Here is a 16543-nt window from a genome sequence, read left to right as displayed (position 1 = left end):
CCAGACGTTGGTCCCTTGCTTACTGTGCCACTGGATTCAAGCTAGCCTGGCTGAAGAAGGGTGACATACCCTAAAACCGGTCCCAAGATGCTTGTTTCCGGTCCAGGGAGGACCTGGAGTGGCAGTTCGGTCTGGACTGTTCCCATGGGGCACAGGGTCAAGACTGATTTGTATATGGCTAGGTCCAAACTGGGGTGGCGTAGTGGGAAAAAGAACGATGGATTTAACCCAGATCTTTTGACTGGGGGAGAATGTTTGCATTGTGAGCATTCCGTCCATCATTTGTTTGCTGTAACACTTTTCGCCCTAAGTGGGATGGGTATGCCCAGACATAGGTCCCTTGCTCACTGTGCCACTGGATTCAAGGTGGCCTGGCTTAAGAAAGGTCACATACCCTGAAACAGGTCCCAGGATGCTTGGTTCCGGTCCAGGGAAGACCAGGCCTGGCAGTTCGGTCTGGACTGTTCCCAGGGGGCACAGGGTCAAGACTGATTTGCATATGGCTGGGTCCAAACTGTGTCGGCGTAGTGGGCAAAAGAACAATGGATTTAGCCCAGATCTTTTGATTGGGGGAAAATGTTTGCATTGTCAGCATTCCGTCCATCATTTGTTTGCTGTAACACTTTTCACCCTAAGTGGGATTGGTATGCCCAGACGTGGGTCCCTTGCTCACTGTGCCACTGGATTCAAGCTAGCCTGGCCCATGGGGACTGATTTGCATATGCCTGGATCCAAATTGGGGTGGCGTAGTGAGCAAAAGAAAGATGGATTTAACCCAAGATCTTTTGACTGGGGGAGAATGTTTGCATTGTCAGCATTCCGTCCATCATTTGTTTGCTGTAACACTTTTCTCCCTAAGTAGCATGGGTATGCCCAGATGTGGGTCCCTTGCTCACTGTGCCACTGGATTCAAGCTAGCCTGGTTGAAGAAGGGTGACATACCCTGAAACCAGTCCCAGGATGCTTGTTTCCGGTCCAGGGAGGACCTGGCCTGGCAGTTCGGTCTGGTCTGTTCCCAGGGGGCACAGCGTCAATATTGATTTGCATATGGCTGGGTCCAAACTGGGGTGGCGTAGTGGGCAAAAGAACAATGGATTAAACCTAGATCTTTTGACTGGGGGAAAATGTTTGCATTGTCAGCATTCCGTCCATCATTTGTTTGCTGTAACAGTTTTCGCCCTAAGTGGGAAGGGTATGCCTAGACGTGGGTCCGTTGCTCCCTGTGCCACTGGATTCAAGGAAGCCTGGGTGAAGAAGGGTCACATACCCTGAAACCGGTCCCAGGAGGCTTGTTTCTGGTCCAGGGAAGCCCTGGTCTGGCAGTTCGGTCTTGAAATGTTCCCATGGGGCACAGGGTTAACACTGATTTGCATATGGCTGGGTCCAAACTGGGGTGGCGTAGTGGGCAAAAGAACGATGGATTCAACCCAAGATCTTTTGACTGGGAGACAATGTTTGCATTGTCAGCATTCCGTCGATCATTTGTTTGCTGTAACACTTTTCGCCCTAAGTGGGATGGGTGTGCCCAGACGTGGTTTCCTTGCTCACTGTGCCACTGGATTCATGCTAGCCTGGCTGAAGAAGGGTGACATACCCTGACACCAGCCCCAGGATATTTGTTTCCGGTCCAGGGAGGACCAGGCCTAGCAGTTCGGTCTGGACTGTTCCCATGGGGCACAGGGTCAAGACTGATTTGCATATGGCTGGGTCCAAACTGGGGTGGCGTAGTGGGCAAAAGAACAATGGATTTAACCCAAGATCTTTTGACTGGGAGACAATGTTTGCATTGTCAGCATTCCGTCCATCATTTGTTTGCTGTAACACTGTTCGCCCTAAGTGGGATGGGTATGCCCAGACGTTGGTCCCTTGCTTACTGTGCCACTGGATTCAAGCTAGCCTGGCTGAAGAAGGGTGACATACCCTAAAACCGGTCCCAAGATGCTTGTTTCCGGTCCAGGGAGGACCTGGAGTGGCAGTTCGGTCTGGACTGTTCCCATGGGGCACAGGGTCAAGACTGATTTGTATATGGCTAGGTCCAAACTGGGGTGGCGTAGTGGGAAAAAGAACGATGGATTTAACCCAGATCTTTTGACTGGGGGAGAATGTTTGCATTGTGAGCATTCCGTCCATCATTTGTTTGCTGTAACACTTTTCGCCCTAAGTGGGATGGGTATGCCCAGACATAGGTCCCTTGCTCACTGTGCCACTGGATTCAAGGTGGCCTGGCTTAAGAAAGGTCACATACCCTGAAACAGGTCCCAGGATGCTTGGTTCCGGTCCAGGGAAGACCAGGCCTGGCAGTTCGGTCTGGACTGTTCCCAGGGGGCACAGGGTCAAGACTGATTTGCATATGGCTGGGTCCAAACTGTGTCGGCGTAGTGGGCAAAAGAACAATGGATTTAGCCCAGATCTTTTGATTGGGGGAAAATGTTTGCATTGTCAGCATTCCGTCCATCATTTGTTTGCTGTAACACTTTTCACCCTAAGTGGGATTGGTATGCCCAGACGTGGGTCCCTTGCTCACTGTGCCACTGGATTCAAGCTAGCCTGGCCCATGGGGACTGATTTGCATATGCCTGGATCCAAATTGGGGTGGCGTAGTGAGCAAAAGAAAGATGGATTTAACCCAAGATCTTTTGACTGGGGGAGAATGTTTGCATTGTCAGCATTCCGTCCATCATTTGTTTGCTGTAACACTTTTCACCCTAAGTGGGATGGGTATGCCCAGACGTGGGTCCCTTGCTCACTGTGCCACTGGATTCAAGCTAGCCTGGCTGAAGAAGGGTGACATACCCTGTAACTGGTCCCAGGATGCTTGTTTCCGGTCCAGAGAGGACCTGGTCTGGCAGTTCGGTCTGGACTGTTCCCATGGGGCACAGGGTCAAGACTGATTTGCATATGGCTGGGTCCAAACTGGGTCTGCGTAATGGGCAAAAGAACAATAGATTTGACCCAGATCTTTTGATGGTGGAAAATGTTTTTATTGTCAGCATTCCGTCCATCATTTGTTTGCTGTAAGACTTTTCGCCCTAAGAGGGATGGGTAGGCCCAGACGTGGGTCTCTTCCTCACTGTGCCACTGGATTCAAGCTAGCCTGGCTGAAGAAGGGTGACATACCCTGTAACCGGTCCCAGGATGCTTGTTTCCGTTCCAGGGAGGACCTGGCCTGGCAGTTCGGACTGGACTGTTCCCAGGGGACACAGGGTCAAAACTGATTTGCATATGGCTGGGTCCAAACTTGGGTGGCATAGTGGGCAAAATAACGATGGATTTAACCCAGATCCTTTGATTGGGGGAGAATGCTTGCATTGTCAGCATTCCGTCCATCATTTGTTTGCTGTAACACTTTTCGCCCTAAGTGGGATGGGTATGCCCAGACGTGGGTCCTTTGCTCACTGTGCCACTGGATTCAAGCTAGCCTGGCTGAAGAAGGGTCACATACCATGAAACCGGTCCCAGGAGGCTTCTTCTGGTCCAGGGAAGCCCTGGCCTGCCAGTTCGGTCTGGAAATGTTCCCATGGGGCACAGGGTTAACACTGATTTGCATATGGCTGGGTCCAAACTGGGGTGGCGTAGTCGGCAAAAGAACGATGGATTTAACCCAGATATTTTGACAGGGTGAGAATGTTTGCATGGTCTGCATTCCATCCATCATTTGTTTGCTGTAAAACTTTTCGCCCTAAGTGGGATGGGAATACCCAGACATAGGTCCCTTGCTCACTGTGCCAGTCGATTCAAGCTAGCCTGTCTGAAGACGGGTGACATACCCTGAAACCGGTCCCAGGAGGCTTGTTTCCAGTCCAGGGAGGACCTGGCCTGGGAGTTCGGTCTGGACTGTTCCCATGGGGCACAGGGTCAAGACTGATTTGCTTATGGCTGGCTCCAAACTGGGGTGGCATAGTGGGTAAAAGAACAATAGATTTAACCCAAGATCTTTTGACTGGGGGACAATGTTTGCATTGTCAGCATTCCGTCCTTCATTTGTTTGCTGTAACACTTTTCACCCTAAGTGGGATGGGTATGCCCAGACGTGGGTTCCTTGCTCACAGTGCCACTGGATTCAAGCTAGCCTGGCTGAAGAAGGGAGACATACACTGAAACCGGTCCCAGAATGCTTGTTTCTGGTCGAGGGAGGACCTGGCCTGGCAGTTCGGTCTGGACTGTTCCCATGGGGCACAGGGTCAAGACTGATTTGCATATGGCTGGGTCCAAACTGGGATGGCATAGTGGGCAAAAGAACGATGGATTTAACCCAAGTTCTTTTGACTGGGAAACAATGATTGCATTGTCAGCATTCCGTCCATGTAAATGTAAATGTGTTGTACTTGTATAGCGCACTGTTACCCAAGGGTGTCTTGGCGCTGTACTCATACCGCTGTGGAACACATCCTTGCTTTTCCCTGTGAAATGTCCACTCCTGGGCACCCCTAAGGTGAAGCCAGGCATCCCAGCGCTGTTGGGGCCGTTGTGGAGATTAAGCAAGCTATTGCCCAGAGTTGCAGAGTTGGACCCATGATTAGAATAGGCACCGAGGCGAGAATTAACAGGTCCGAGGAAATTGAGCCCAAGACCCGCCGAGCCGGGAATTGAACCCTGGTCCCGGGCCAGACCTCTGCATCAGGGTTTGCTGCTCTAACCATTGAGCCACACTTCTCCATCATTTGTTTGCTGTAACACGTTGTGCCCTAAGTGGGATGGGTATGCCCAGACGTGGGTTCCTTGCTAACAGTGCCACTGGATTCAAGCTAGCTTGGCTGAAGAAGGGAGACATACACTGAAACTGGTCCCAGGATGCTTGTTTCTGGTCGAGGGAGTACCTGGCCAGTCATTTCGGTCTGGACTGTTCCCATGGGGCACAGGGTCAAGACTGATTTGCATATGGCTGGGTCCAAACTGGGGTGGCGTAGTGGGCAAAAGAACGATGGATTTAACCCAAGTTCTTTTGACTGGGAGACAATGATTGCATTGTCAGCATTCCGTCCATGTAAATGTAAATGTGTTGTACTTGTATAGCGCACTGTTACCCTAGGGTGTCTTGGCGCTGTACTCATACCGCTGTGGAACACATCCTGGCTTTTCCCTGTGAAATGTCCACTCCTGGGCACCCCTAAGGTGAAGCCAGGCATCCCAGCGCTGTTGGGGCCGTTGTGGAGATTAAGCAAGCTATTGCCCAGAGTTGCAGAGTTGGAACCATGATTAGAATAGGCACCGAGGCGAGAATTAACAGGTCCGACGAAATTGAGCCCAAGACCCGCCGAGCCGGGAATTTAACCCTGGTCCCGGGCCAGACCTCTGCATCAGGGTCTGCTGCTCTAACCATTGAGCCACACTTCTCCATCATTTGTTTGCTGTTACACGTTTTGCCCTAAGTGTGATGGGTATGCCCAGACGTGGGTCCCTTGCTTACTGTGCCACTGGATTCAAGCTAGCCTGGCTGAAGAAGGGTGACATACCCTAAAACCGGTCCCAGGATGCTTGTTTCCGGTCCAGGGAGGACCTGGCGTGGCAGTTCGGTCTGGACTATTCCCAGGGGGCACAGGGTCAAGACTGATTTGCATATGGCTGGGTCCAAACTGGGTCGGCGTAGTGGGCAAAAGAACAATGGATTTAGCCCAGATCTTTTGATTGGGGGAAAATGTTTGCATTGTCAGCATTCCGTCCATCATATGTTTGCTGTAACACTTTTCGTCCTAAGTGGGATGGGTATGCCCAGACGTGCGTCCCTTGCTCACTGTGCCACTGGATTCAAGCTAGCCTGGCTGAAGAAGGGTCACATACCTTGAAACCAGTCCCAGGATGATTGTTTCCGGTCCAGGGAGGACCTGGCCTGGCAGTTTGGTCTGGACGGTTCCCATGGGGAACAGGGTCAAGACTGATTTGCATAGGGCTGGATACAAATTGGGGTGGCGTAGTGGGCAAAAGATCGATGGATTTAACCCAAGATCTTTTGACTGGGGGAGAATGTTTGCATTGTCAGCATTCCATCCATCATTTGTTTGCTGTAACACTTATTGCCCTAAGTGGCATGGCTATGCCCAGACGTGGGTCCCTTGCTTACTGTGCCACTGGATTCAAGCTAGCCTGGCTGAAGAAGGGTGACATACCCTAAAACCGGTCCCAGGATGCTTGTTTCCGGTCCAGGGAGGACCTGGCGTGGCAGTTCGGTCTGGACTGTTCCCAGGGGGCACAGGGTCAAGACTGATTTCCATATGGCTGGGTCCAAACTGGGTCGGCGTAGTGGGCAAAAGAACAATGGATTTAGCCCAGATCTTTTGATTGGGGGAAAATGTTTGCATTGTCAGCATTCCGTCCATCATATGTTTGCTGTAACACTTTTCGTCCTAAGTGGGATGGGTATGCCCAGACGTGTGTCCCTTGCTCACTGTGCCACTGGATTCAAGCTAGCCTGGCTGAAGAAGGGTCACATACCTTGAAACCAGTCCCAGGATGATTGTTTCCGGTCCAGGGAGGACCTGGCCTGGCAGTTTGGTCTGGACGGTTCCCATGGGGAACAGGGTCAAGACTGATTTGCATAGGGCTGGATACAAATTGGGGTGGCGTAGTGGGCAAAAGATCGATGGATTTAACCCAAGATCTTTTGACTGGGGGAGAATGTTTGCATTGTCAGCATTCCATCCTTCATTTGTTTGCTGTAACACTTATTGCCCTAAGTGGCATGGCTATGCCCAGATGTGTGTCCCTTGCTCACTGTGCCACTGGATTCAAGCTAGCCTGGCTGAATAAGTGTGACATCCCCTGAAAACTGTCCCAGGATGCTTGTTTCCAGTCCAGGGAGGACCTGGCCTGGCAGTTCGGTCTGGACTGTTCCCAGGGGTATAGGGTCAAGACTGATTTGTATATGGCTGGGTCTAAACTGGGTCGGCATAGTGGGCAAAAGAAATATGGATTTAACCCAGATCTTTTGACTGGGGGAAAATGTTTGCATTGTCAGCATTCCGTCCATCATTTGTTTGCTGTAACACTTTTCGCCCTAAGTGGGTTGGGTATGCCCAGGCGTGGTTCCCTTGCTCCCTGTGCCACTGGATTCAAGCTAGCCTGGCTGAAGTAGGGTGACATACCCTGAAACCGGACCCAAGATACTTGTTTCCGGTCCAGGGAGGACCTGGCCTGGTAGTTCAGTCTGGACTGTTCCCAGGGGGCACAGGGTCAAGACTGATTTGCATATGGCTGGGTCCAAACTGGGTCTGCGTCGTGGGCAAAAGAACAATAGATTTGACGCAGATCTTTTGATTGGTGGAAAATGTTTGTATTGTCAGCATTATGTCCATCATTTGTTTGCTGTAACACATTTCGCCCTAAGTGGGATGGGTATGCCTAGACGTGGGTCCCTTGCTCCCTGTGCCACTGGATTCAAGGTAGCCTGGGTGAAGAAGGGTCACGTACCCTGAAACCGGTCCCAGGATGCTTGTTTCCGGTCCAGGGAAGCCCTGGCCTGGCAGTTCGGTCTGGAATGTTCCCATGGGCACAGGGTCAAGACTGATTTGCATATGGCTGGGTCCAAACTGGGGTGGCATAGTAGGCAAAAGAACAATGGATTTAACCCAGATCTTTTGACTGGGGGAGAATGTTTGCATTGTCAGCATTCCATCCATCATTTGTTTGCTGTAAAACTGTTGCCCTAAGTGGGATGGGAATGCCCAGACATAGTTCCCTTGCTCACTGTGCCACTGTATTCAAGCTAGCCTGTCTGAAGAAGGGTGACATACACTGCAACCGGTCTCAGGATGCTTTTTTCCAGTCCAGGGAGGACCTGGCCTGGGAGTTCGGTCTGGACTGTTCCCATGGGGCACAGGGTCAAGACTGATTTGCATATGGCTGGGTCCAAACTGGGTCTGCGTAGTGGGCAAAAGAACAATAGAGTTGACCCAGATCTTTTGATTGGTGGAAAATGTTTGTATTGTCAGCATTCCATCCATCATTTGTTTGCTGTAACACTTTTCGCCCTAAGTGGGATGGGTATGCCCAGACGTGGGTCTCTTCCTCACTGTGCCACCGGATTCAAGCTAGCCTGGCTGAAGAAGGGTGACATACCCTGTAACCGGTCCCAGGATGCTTGTGTCCGGTCCAGGGAGGACCTGGCCTGGCAGTTTGGACTGGACTGTTCCCAGGGGACACAGGGTCAAAACTGATTTGCATATGGCTGGGTCCAACTTGGGTGGCATAGTGGGCAAAATAACAATGGATTTAACCCAGATCTTTTGATTGGGGGAAAATGCTTGCATTGTCAGCATTCCGTCCATCATTTGTTTGCTGTAACACTTTTCGCCCTAAGTGGGATGGGTATGCCCAGACGTGGGTCCTTTGCTCACTGTGCCACTGGATTCAAGCTAGCCTGGCTGAAGAAGGGTGACATACCCTGAAACCAGTCCCAGGATGCTTGTTTCCGGTCCAGGGAGGACCTGGCTTGGCAGTTCGGTCTGGACTGTTCCCAGGGGCCCAGGGTCAAGACTGATTTGCATATGGCTGGGTCCAAACTGGGGTGGCGTAGTGGGCAAAAGAACGATGAATTTAACCCAGATCTTTTGACTAGGGGAGAATGTTTACATTGTCAGTATTCCATCCATCATTTGTTTGCTCTAACACTTTTCGCCCTAAGTAGCATGGGTATGCCCAGATGTGGGTCCCTTGCTCACTGTGCCACTGGATTCAAGCTAGCCTGGTTGAAGAAGGGTGACATACCCTGAAACCAGTCCCAGGATGCTTGTTTCCGGTCCAGGGAGGACCTGGCCTGGCAGTTCGGTCTGGTCTGTTCCCAGGGGGCACAGCGTCAATATTGATTTGCATATGGCTGGGTCCAAACTGGGGTGGCGTAGTGGGCAAAAGAACAATGGATTAAACCTAGATCTTTTGACTGGGGGAAAATGTTTGCATTGTCAGCATTCCGTCCATCATTTGTTTGCTGTAACAGTTTTCGCCCTAAGTGGGAAGGGTATGCCTAGACGTGGGTCCGTTGCTCCCTGTGCCACTGGATTCAAGGAAGCCTGGGTGAAGAAGGGTCACATACCCTGAAACCGGTCCCAGGAGGCTTGTTTCTGGTCCAGGGAAGCCCTGGTCTGGCAGTTCGGTCTTGAAATGTTCCCATGGGGCACAGGGTTAACACTGATTTGCATATGGCTGGGTCCAAACTGGGGTGGCGTAGTGGGCAAAAGAACGATGGATTCAACCCAAGATCTTTTGACTGGGAGACAATGTTTGCATTGTCAGCATTCCGTCGATCATTTGTTTGCTGTAACACTTTTCGCCCTAAGTGGGATGGGTGTGCCCAGACGTGGTTTCCTTGCTCACTGTGCCACTGGATTCATGCTAGCCTGGCTGAAGAAGGGTGACATACCCTGACACCAGCCCCAGGATATTTGTTTCCGGTCCAGGGAGGACCAGGCCTAGCAGTTCGGTCTGGACTGTTCCCATGGGGCACAGGGTCAAGACTGATTTGCATATGGCTGGGTCCAAACTGGGGTGGCGTAGTGGGCAAAAGAACAATGGATTTAACCCAAGATCTTTTGACTGGGAGACAATGTTTGCATTGTCAGCATTCCGTCCATCATTTGTTTGCTGTAACACTGTTCGCCCTAAGTGGGATGGGTATGCCCAGACGTTGGTCCCTTGCTTACTGTGCCACTGGATTCAAGCTAGCCTGGCTGAAGAAGGGTGACATACCCTAAAACCGGTCCCAAGATGCTTGTTTCCGGTCCAGGGAGGACCTGGAGTGGCAGTTCGGTCTGGACTGTTCCCATGGGGCACAGGGTCAAGACTGATTTGTATATGGCTAGGTCCAAACTGGGGTGGCGTAGTGGGAAAAAGAACGATGGATTTAACCCAGATCTTTTGACTGGGGGAGAATGTTTGCATTGTGAGCATTCCGTCCATCATTTGTTTGCTGTAACACTTTTCGCCCTAAGTGGGATGGGTATGCCCAGACATAGGTCCCTTGCTCACTGTGCCACTGGATTCAAGGTGGCCTGGCTTAAGAAAGGTCACATACCCTGAAACAGGTCCCAGGATGCTTGGTTCCGGTCCAGGGAAGACCAGGCCTGGCAGTTCGGTCTGGACTGTTCCCAGGGGGCACAGGGTCAAGACATATTTGCATATGGCTGGGTCCAAACTGTGTCGGCGTAGTGGGCAAAAGAACAATGGATTTAGCCCAGATCTTTTGATTGGGGGAAAATGTTTGCATTGTCAGCATTCCGTCCATCATTTGTTTGCTGTAACACTTTTCACCCTAAGTGGGATTGGTATGCCCAGACGTGGGTCCCTTGCTCACTGTGCCACTGGATTCAAGCTAGCCTGGCCCATGGGGACTGATTTGCATATGCCTGGATCCAAATTGGGGTGGCGTAGTGAGCAAAAGAAAGATGGATTTAACCCAAGATCTTTTGACTGGGGGAGAATGTTTGCATTGTCAGCATTCCGTCCATCATTTGTTTGCTGTAACACTTTTCACCCTAAGTGGGATGGGTATGCCCAGACGTGGGTCCCTTGCTCACTGTGCCACTGGATTCAAGCTAGCCTGGCTGAAGAAGGGTGACATACCCTGTAACTGGTCCCAGGATGCTTGTTTCCGGTCCAGAGAGGACCTGGTCTGGCAGTTCGGTCTGGACTGTTCCCATGCGGCACAGGGTCAAGACTGATTTTTATATAGCTGGGTCCAAACTGGGGTGGCGTAGTGGACACAAGAACGATGGATTTAACCCAGATCTTTTGACTGGGGGAGAATGTTTGCATCATCAGCATTCCGTCCATCATTTGTTTGCTGTAACACTTTTTGCCCTAAGTGGGATGGTGTTCTGCTTGGGTTTTCAGATCAGATAGAACCCGCTCATCAGAGCCTCACTAACCCAGACAGAACGTTACCCCCTCCCTAGGGCCTATTTACAATAGTGCAACCACATATATCTACCACCTAAGGACAGGGAATTCCTACTATACATACCAAGACCTCTTATAATCGGCGGCCTCGCGATCCCATACGGATCCAGACCTCTCTGCCCATACGACAGTATCACAAGTGGCGGCCTCGCGATCCCATACGAATCCAGACCTCTCTGCCCATACGACAGTATCACAAGTGGCGGCCTCGCGATCCCATACGAATCCAGACCTCTCTACCCAGACGGCAGTCTCAGCACAAGTGGCGGCCTCGCGATCCCATACGAATCCAGACCTCTCTACCCAGACGGCAGTCTCAGCACAATCGGCGGCCTCGCGATCCCATACGAATCCAGACCTCTCTGCCCATACGACAGTATCACAAGTGGCGGCCTCGCGATCCCATACGAATCCAGACCTCTCTACCCAGACGGCAGTCTCAGCACAAGTGGCGGCCTCACGATCCCATACGAATCCAGACCTCTCTACCCAGACGGCAGTCTCAGCACAATCGGCGGCCTCGCGATCCCCTACGAATCCAGACCTCTCTGCCCATACGACAGTATCACAAGTGGCGGCCTCGCGATCCCATACGAATCCAGACCTCTCTACCCAGACGGCAGTCTCAGCACAATCGGCGGCCTCGCGATCCCATACGAATCCAGACCTCTCTGCCCATACGACAGTATCACAAGTGGCGGCCTCGCGATCCCATACGAATCCAGACCTCTCTACCCAGACGGCAGTCTCAGCACAAGTGGCGGCCTCGCGATCCCATACGAATCCAGACCTCTCTACCCAGACGGCAGTCTCAGCACAATCGGCGGCCTCGCGATCCCATACGAATCCAGACCTCTCTGCCCATACGACAGTATCACAAGTGGCGGCCTCGCGATCCCATACGAATCCAGACCTCTCTACGCAGACGGCAGTCTCAGCACAATCGGCGGCCTCGCGATCCCCTACGAATCCAGACCTCTCTGCCCATACGACAGTATCACAAGTGGCGGCCTCGCGATCCCATACGAATCCAGACCTCTCTACCCAGACGGCAGTCTCAGCACAATCGGCGGCCTCGCGATCCCCTACGAATCCAGACCTCTCTGCCCATACGACAGTATCACAAGTGGCGGCCTCGCGATCCTATACGAATCCAGACCTCTCTACCTAGACGGCAGTCTCATACGACAGTTCATCCTATGATCACCATAACATACAAAAAGGGAATCAGTCTCACTATTCATCAGATCACACAAGGATTGCCAGTTCGAGCATAGCCTGTTCTCAGGTTCGAGGGGCTCCTCTTTCCCTTATTCAGTTACCACTTACCTGATCAGGGTTAACATCTGTTCATGTAGCCGCAGCTGACTAGAAGAATAGGCTACCCTCTCATACAAGAACACGCAGCACATGTTGGTTCACTACAAACTGGGTACTTTATTACTCATTACATACACAATCACATAACATTACGATATAACACATAACCTGCAAAGAAAAGTGAAAGATTAAGTTGTACACTCTAATAAGAAAGGGTCGACATCACCTTAGTAGTATGTAGCCTGCACTCAGTGGTCATCTAGGTTCCCTTCTCGTCTGTGCCTCGGCTCGCCTGGAAGTCACACCTCCGCAGTCACGGATACATGTCTGCACCACTATGCGCCGTTCTCTTCACCCTTCTCCGAGTCACTGGGACCTCTTCCTTCTCGGCTACTCTCTCCTCTCTGGCTATCCTGCTAGGAGAGTATCTGTCTCTCGCTTCTTTTCCGCCTTCAAGATGGCGTCTGTCTTCCCTGGAATAAGTAGTAGCTTTACTGCTAACGGCTAGATGCCGCCTACGGACTGAACATGTAACTGCCTCAGACTTTCACTAATATAGAGGTGCGTTTCCTCATGGAAAATTCCGGCCTGTAACCTGCCGCCCACCAAATTCTTGTACCTCCCCGTACCAAGGACACGTTCCCAGCCGGCCGGCCTGATGTAGTGTCTTCGGCATGAAGAAAAATACAATCCTTCGATAAGGGCCTGCCTGAACCGGTTCTCTCCAAGCGAATAACACCTCATAACTAAAACATTACATTTGACCTAGAAGCATCCCAAGCTGCCGGAGCAGAAAGAAAGATGGAGTCTCTCCCGTTTGAGGCCTACCAGGCCTGAATTCAGCACAGCTCCATGAAATACCCTCACTACAGGACAGGTTATCCCTAATACTAACGAATCTATCCCCTAGGCTATGTGTGCAAGCCCTGATCTATGGGGAAGAGCACAGAATCATGTCGAAGTGCCTAGTAAATAGGCTCCATTCACTACTCTAACCCCTAGACTTGAATGATAAGAGACTGAAGTCACATTCCATCATTGTTCCTCACAAGAAGGCCGGGAAAATCGAGCAGAACATTTCACCCTTGACTTCAGTCTATTATACATTCATTAAACAGAACTAATATCTGTGGAAGAATAATATGAAACAAGACTAACTGATCTATGTCTAGTACCAGGTGTGCAGAATTGAAGTAGTGAAGGAATACACTGAATAAAGCAACAGATAGAAATCAAAATGCCGATAGTAATCAGAATACCTCCTAATATCTGACGTAACATATGCAAATCAGGTAACCAATTAAAGAGCCAGTCAAACCAGCCCTGGTCAATGTGTTTTCTAACTTCTTCTGTCAAGTCATGTAGTTTATCAATGTGAGCTTGAATGGATTTTGTATGATCCGACAAGTTAAAACAACAAAGACCCTCAAAATCAGAACAATCGTGTCCATGTTTAAGCAAAAGATAATCAATGGCCGCTCGATTTTGCAAGATAGCCCTACGTTCACCCTGGGCGTCTAATAGCATGTCAGACAGGACTGTAGAAGTATGATTGATGGATTTTACCATCCAGCAGGCCATTTTCCCAATAGATTTGGCATTATAAACTGCCAAAGCAGGAACACCAACAATTGAAATAGCCAGGCTAAGGTATTCAGACTTGGAATATAAATGCAAAGATGAGTCACAATCCTCCTGTAACCTCACTGTATCTCGAATCACACGAGAGTTGGCATTCGGATGTGATGAAAACATTAGCAAGCTCAGTCTAGTAATGGCACAAGGGCCTCCAGAAATATTTGCGGGAATATATGGCCAGGAAGTATTACCACATGAGAAAAGCCATCCGGCAGGTAGTAACATCGTGCGATAATGACTGGGGGTAACTACCAAACTCTTGCAAGTCATGTTATTCTGAACAGAAGTACATATTTTCGGTGTCCTTTGAAGGCACAAAGTTCGTTCATGAGCGGTGAATGAAGTGGCACCTTTCAATTTTAAACGCATACATTCAGAAATCGCACTAGGATCACAAGTAAGGAAAAAAACACAAATCACCCTGTGTGATATTATAGGTAACTATTTGGGACTGGATGGGGGGTATCGGGTCTGACAGTACAGTACACAAGAGGCAATACTCATGGGCAGCAAAATCGCCCAGAAGAACATTGGGGCGAGCATTTGATATATTAAAAATATGAGTCAAAGTCTCCAATGAAGCAGGGACAGCAACTAAACAAGTCGCTAGAATGTCCGTCACCGATCTCATCGGTGTCAAGCAGAAATGAGGGGCTTTAGTCACTTGTTTGGCTAATGTAATCCAAAAGTTCGACGACGAATCCCACGCAGCGAAGGAACGCGACACTCGGGTTCTCAACTCAGCCCGGGTTGATGGGATCCCTCCTCTCTCGTCGTACCAGCCCAAAAGGAGTCCAACGCCGACACATCCTGCAGCAACAATCCAAAGAATGATCTGAAAGAGAATCAAATACAAGCATTATTCATTCTCGTAAGTAACATTTGTCAGCCGGGACTGCTCCCCAGCTATCTTTCCCTGGTCTCATAACTAAAATGGTGTTGTCTTGACCGGTTGCAATGACTTCTGCTTGCTCAGGGGGATTCTTAGGCGACTGCACCCAAACTCTGGCCCCAGGATTATCTGTGGAGCCAAAACCTTTCTGGCCTCGTACAGTTAGCAACGTTGGGGCAGTGCCTTTTGTGATCTCACCACTGAAAACAGGCATTATTAGCAATTGAGCCACTCGGTCAGTTTGATGTATCAGTAAGTCAACCTCACTGCTATTCAGCAGGAGCACCTTAATCTCTCCCTGATAATCACTATCAATGATTCCTCCAAGCACCTGAATGCCTTTTACAGCCAGCCCCGATCTAGGGGCGATTAATCCGAAATTTCCAGTTGGTATATGAACACCAACACCAGTTTCAATGATGACTCGATCCTTACTTTTTATAACGGTGTCATCCATGGCATGCAAGTCTAAACCTGCCGACCTTGGGGTCGCTCTACATGGAGCCAAAGCTCCGGGAGTAATTTCCCAGTACATCACAGTCTCTCTGATTTCATTGGGCTTAGCATCAACATTCGGAGGAAACAAACGCATAAGTGGGGATTCAGCATTTAGAAAAGGACGGTTATTCAAAATCAATAGCGCTTGAGGCAAAAAGTCTCGCCAATTCTTATACTTGTCATCTGTGAATTTACGTAACTGATTTTTCAGCAGGCCATTTAACCTCTCCACAAGACCCGAGGCCTGTGGATAATATGGTATATGAAACACCCATTCAATATTATTTTCCACACAGAATTCCTGTACCAATCTTCCACGAAAATGGGATGCATTATCAGATTGAATTTGGAATGGCACACCATAATACATCATAATCAATTCCACTGTTTTAACAGTATTCAATTGGGTAGCTTGCTTACAGGGAAGGGCCACCAACAGGCCACTGTATGTATCAACAATAGTGCAAACATATTGACAATTCCTACTCATAGGAAGTGGACCAATGTAATCAATCTGCCAAATTTGAGCGGGTAATTTCCCGCGATGTAAATGACCTTTAACAATTTGGGGCACTTTGCGCTGCCTGATATGCTGACAAATGGGACAATGTAGAATAACATTTTTAATTAAATCTAGGGGAATATAAATTCCTCGATCAGCAGCCCACCTGCTAGTGGCTTTCTCTCCAAAGTGTCCTGCTTTCTGGTGGGCCCATTTCGCCAATCCCGCAATATCAGAATCTTGCCTGTCCACCGCTGCCTCAGCAATTTTAGATTTCTCATCTGCAATGTTATGAAAGAATTTGTCAAGAGAGTCTATCGGGGTATGAGCATCCACATGGAAGATTGTAACAGTACTCTGTGGGAGCATTTCCCAAATCTCCTGCCATAATTCTTTTCCCCACAGTTCTTCTGAATGGATTTTCCAACTATGGGAATGCCAAGTCGGTAACCAAACCGCCAGTCCATTGGCAGTAGACCAAGAATCGGTGAAAATATGACATGTGCCAGGTAACTCTTGTTTCAGAACTTGATAAACAGCATAGAGTTCAGCAAATTGACTGCTCTTACCCTCACCAGTTGTACTCAGCAATTTTTGTGTGATCGGATTATAGGACACCGCCTTCCAATGCCGTTTCGTCCCTATGAACCTTGCTGAACCATCCGTAAACCAGACATGGTTTCTGTCCTCTGCGGACAAATCATCAAAAGGTCTACCCCACTGAACAGGAGACTCCTGTACTAAAGGTACGGAACATTCACTCTCAGTCTCAGTCGATGGCGCCCGTGCCACCTGCTCATGCAGGA

Source organism: Triturus cristatus, chromosome 1_2 (genome assembly GCF_964204655.1).
Source record: "Triturus cristatus chromosome 1_2, aTriCri1.1, whole genome shotgun sequence".
In the NCBI taxonomy this organism is placed as follows: Eukaryota; Metazoa; Chordata; class Amphibia; order Caudata; family Salamandridae; genus Triturus; species Triturus cristatus.
Note: the sequence above shows the minus strand (reverse complement) of the source record.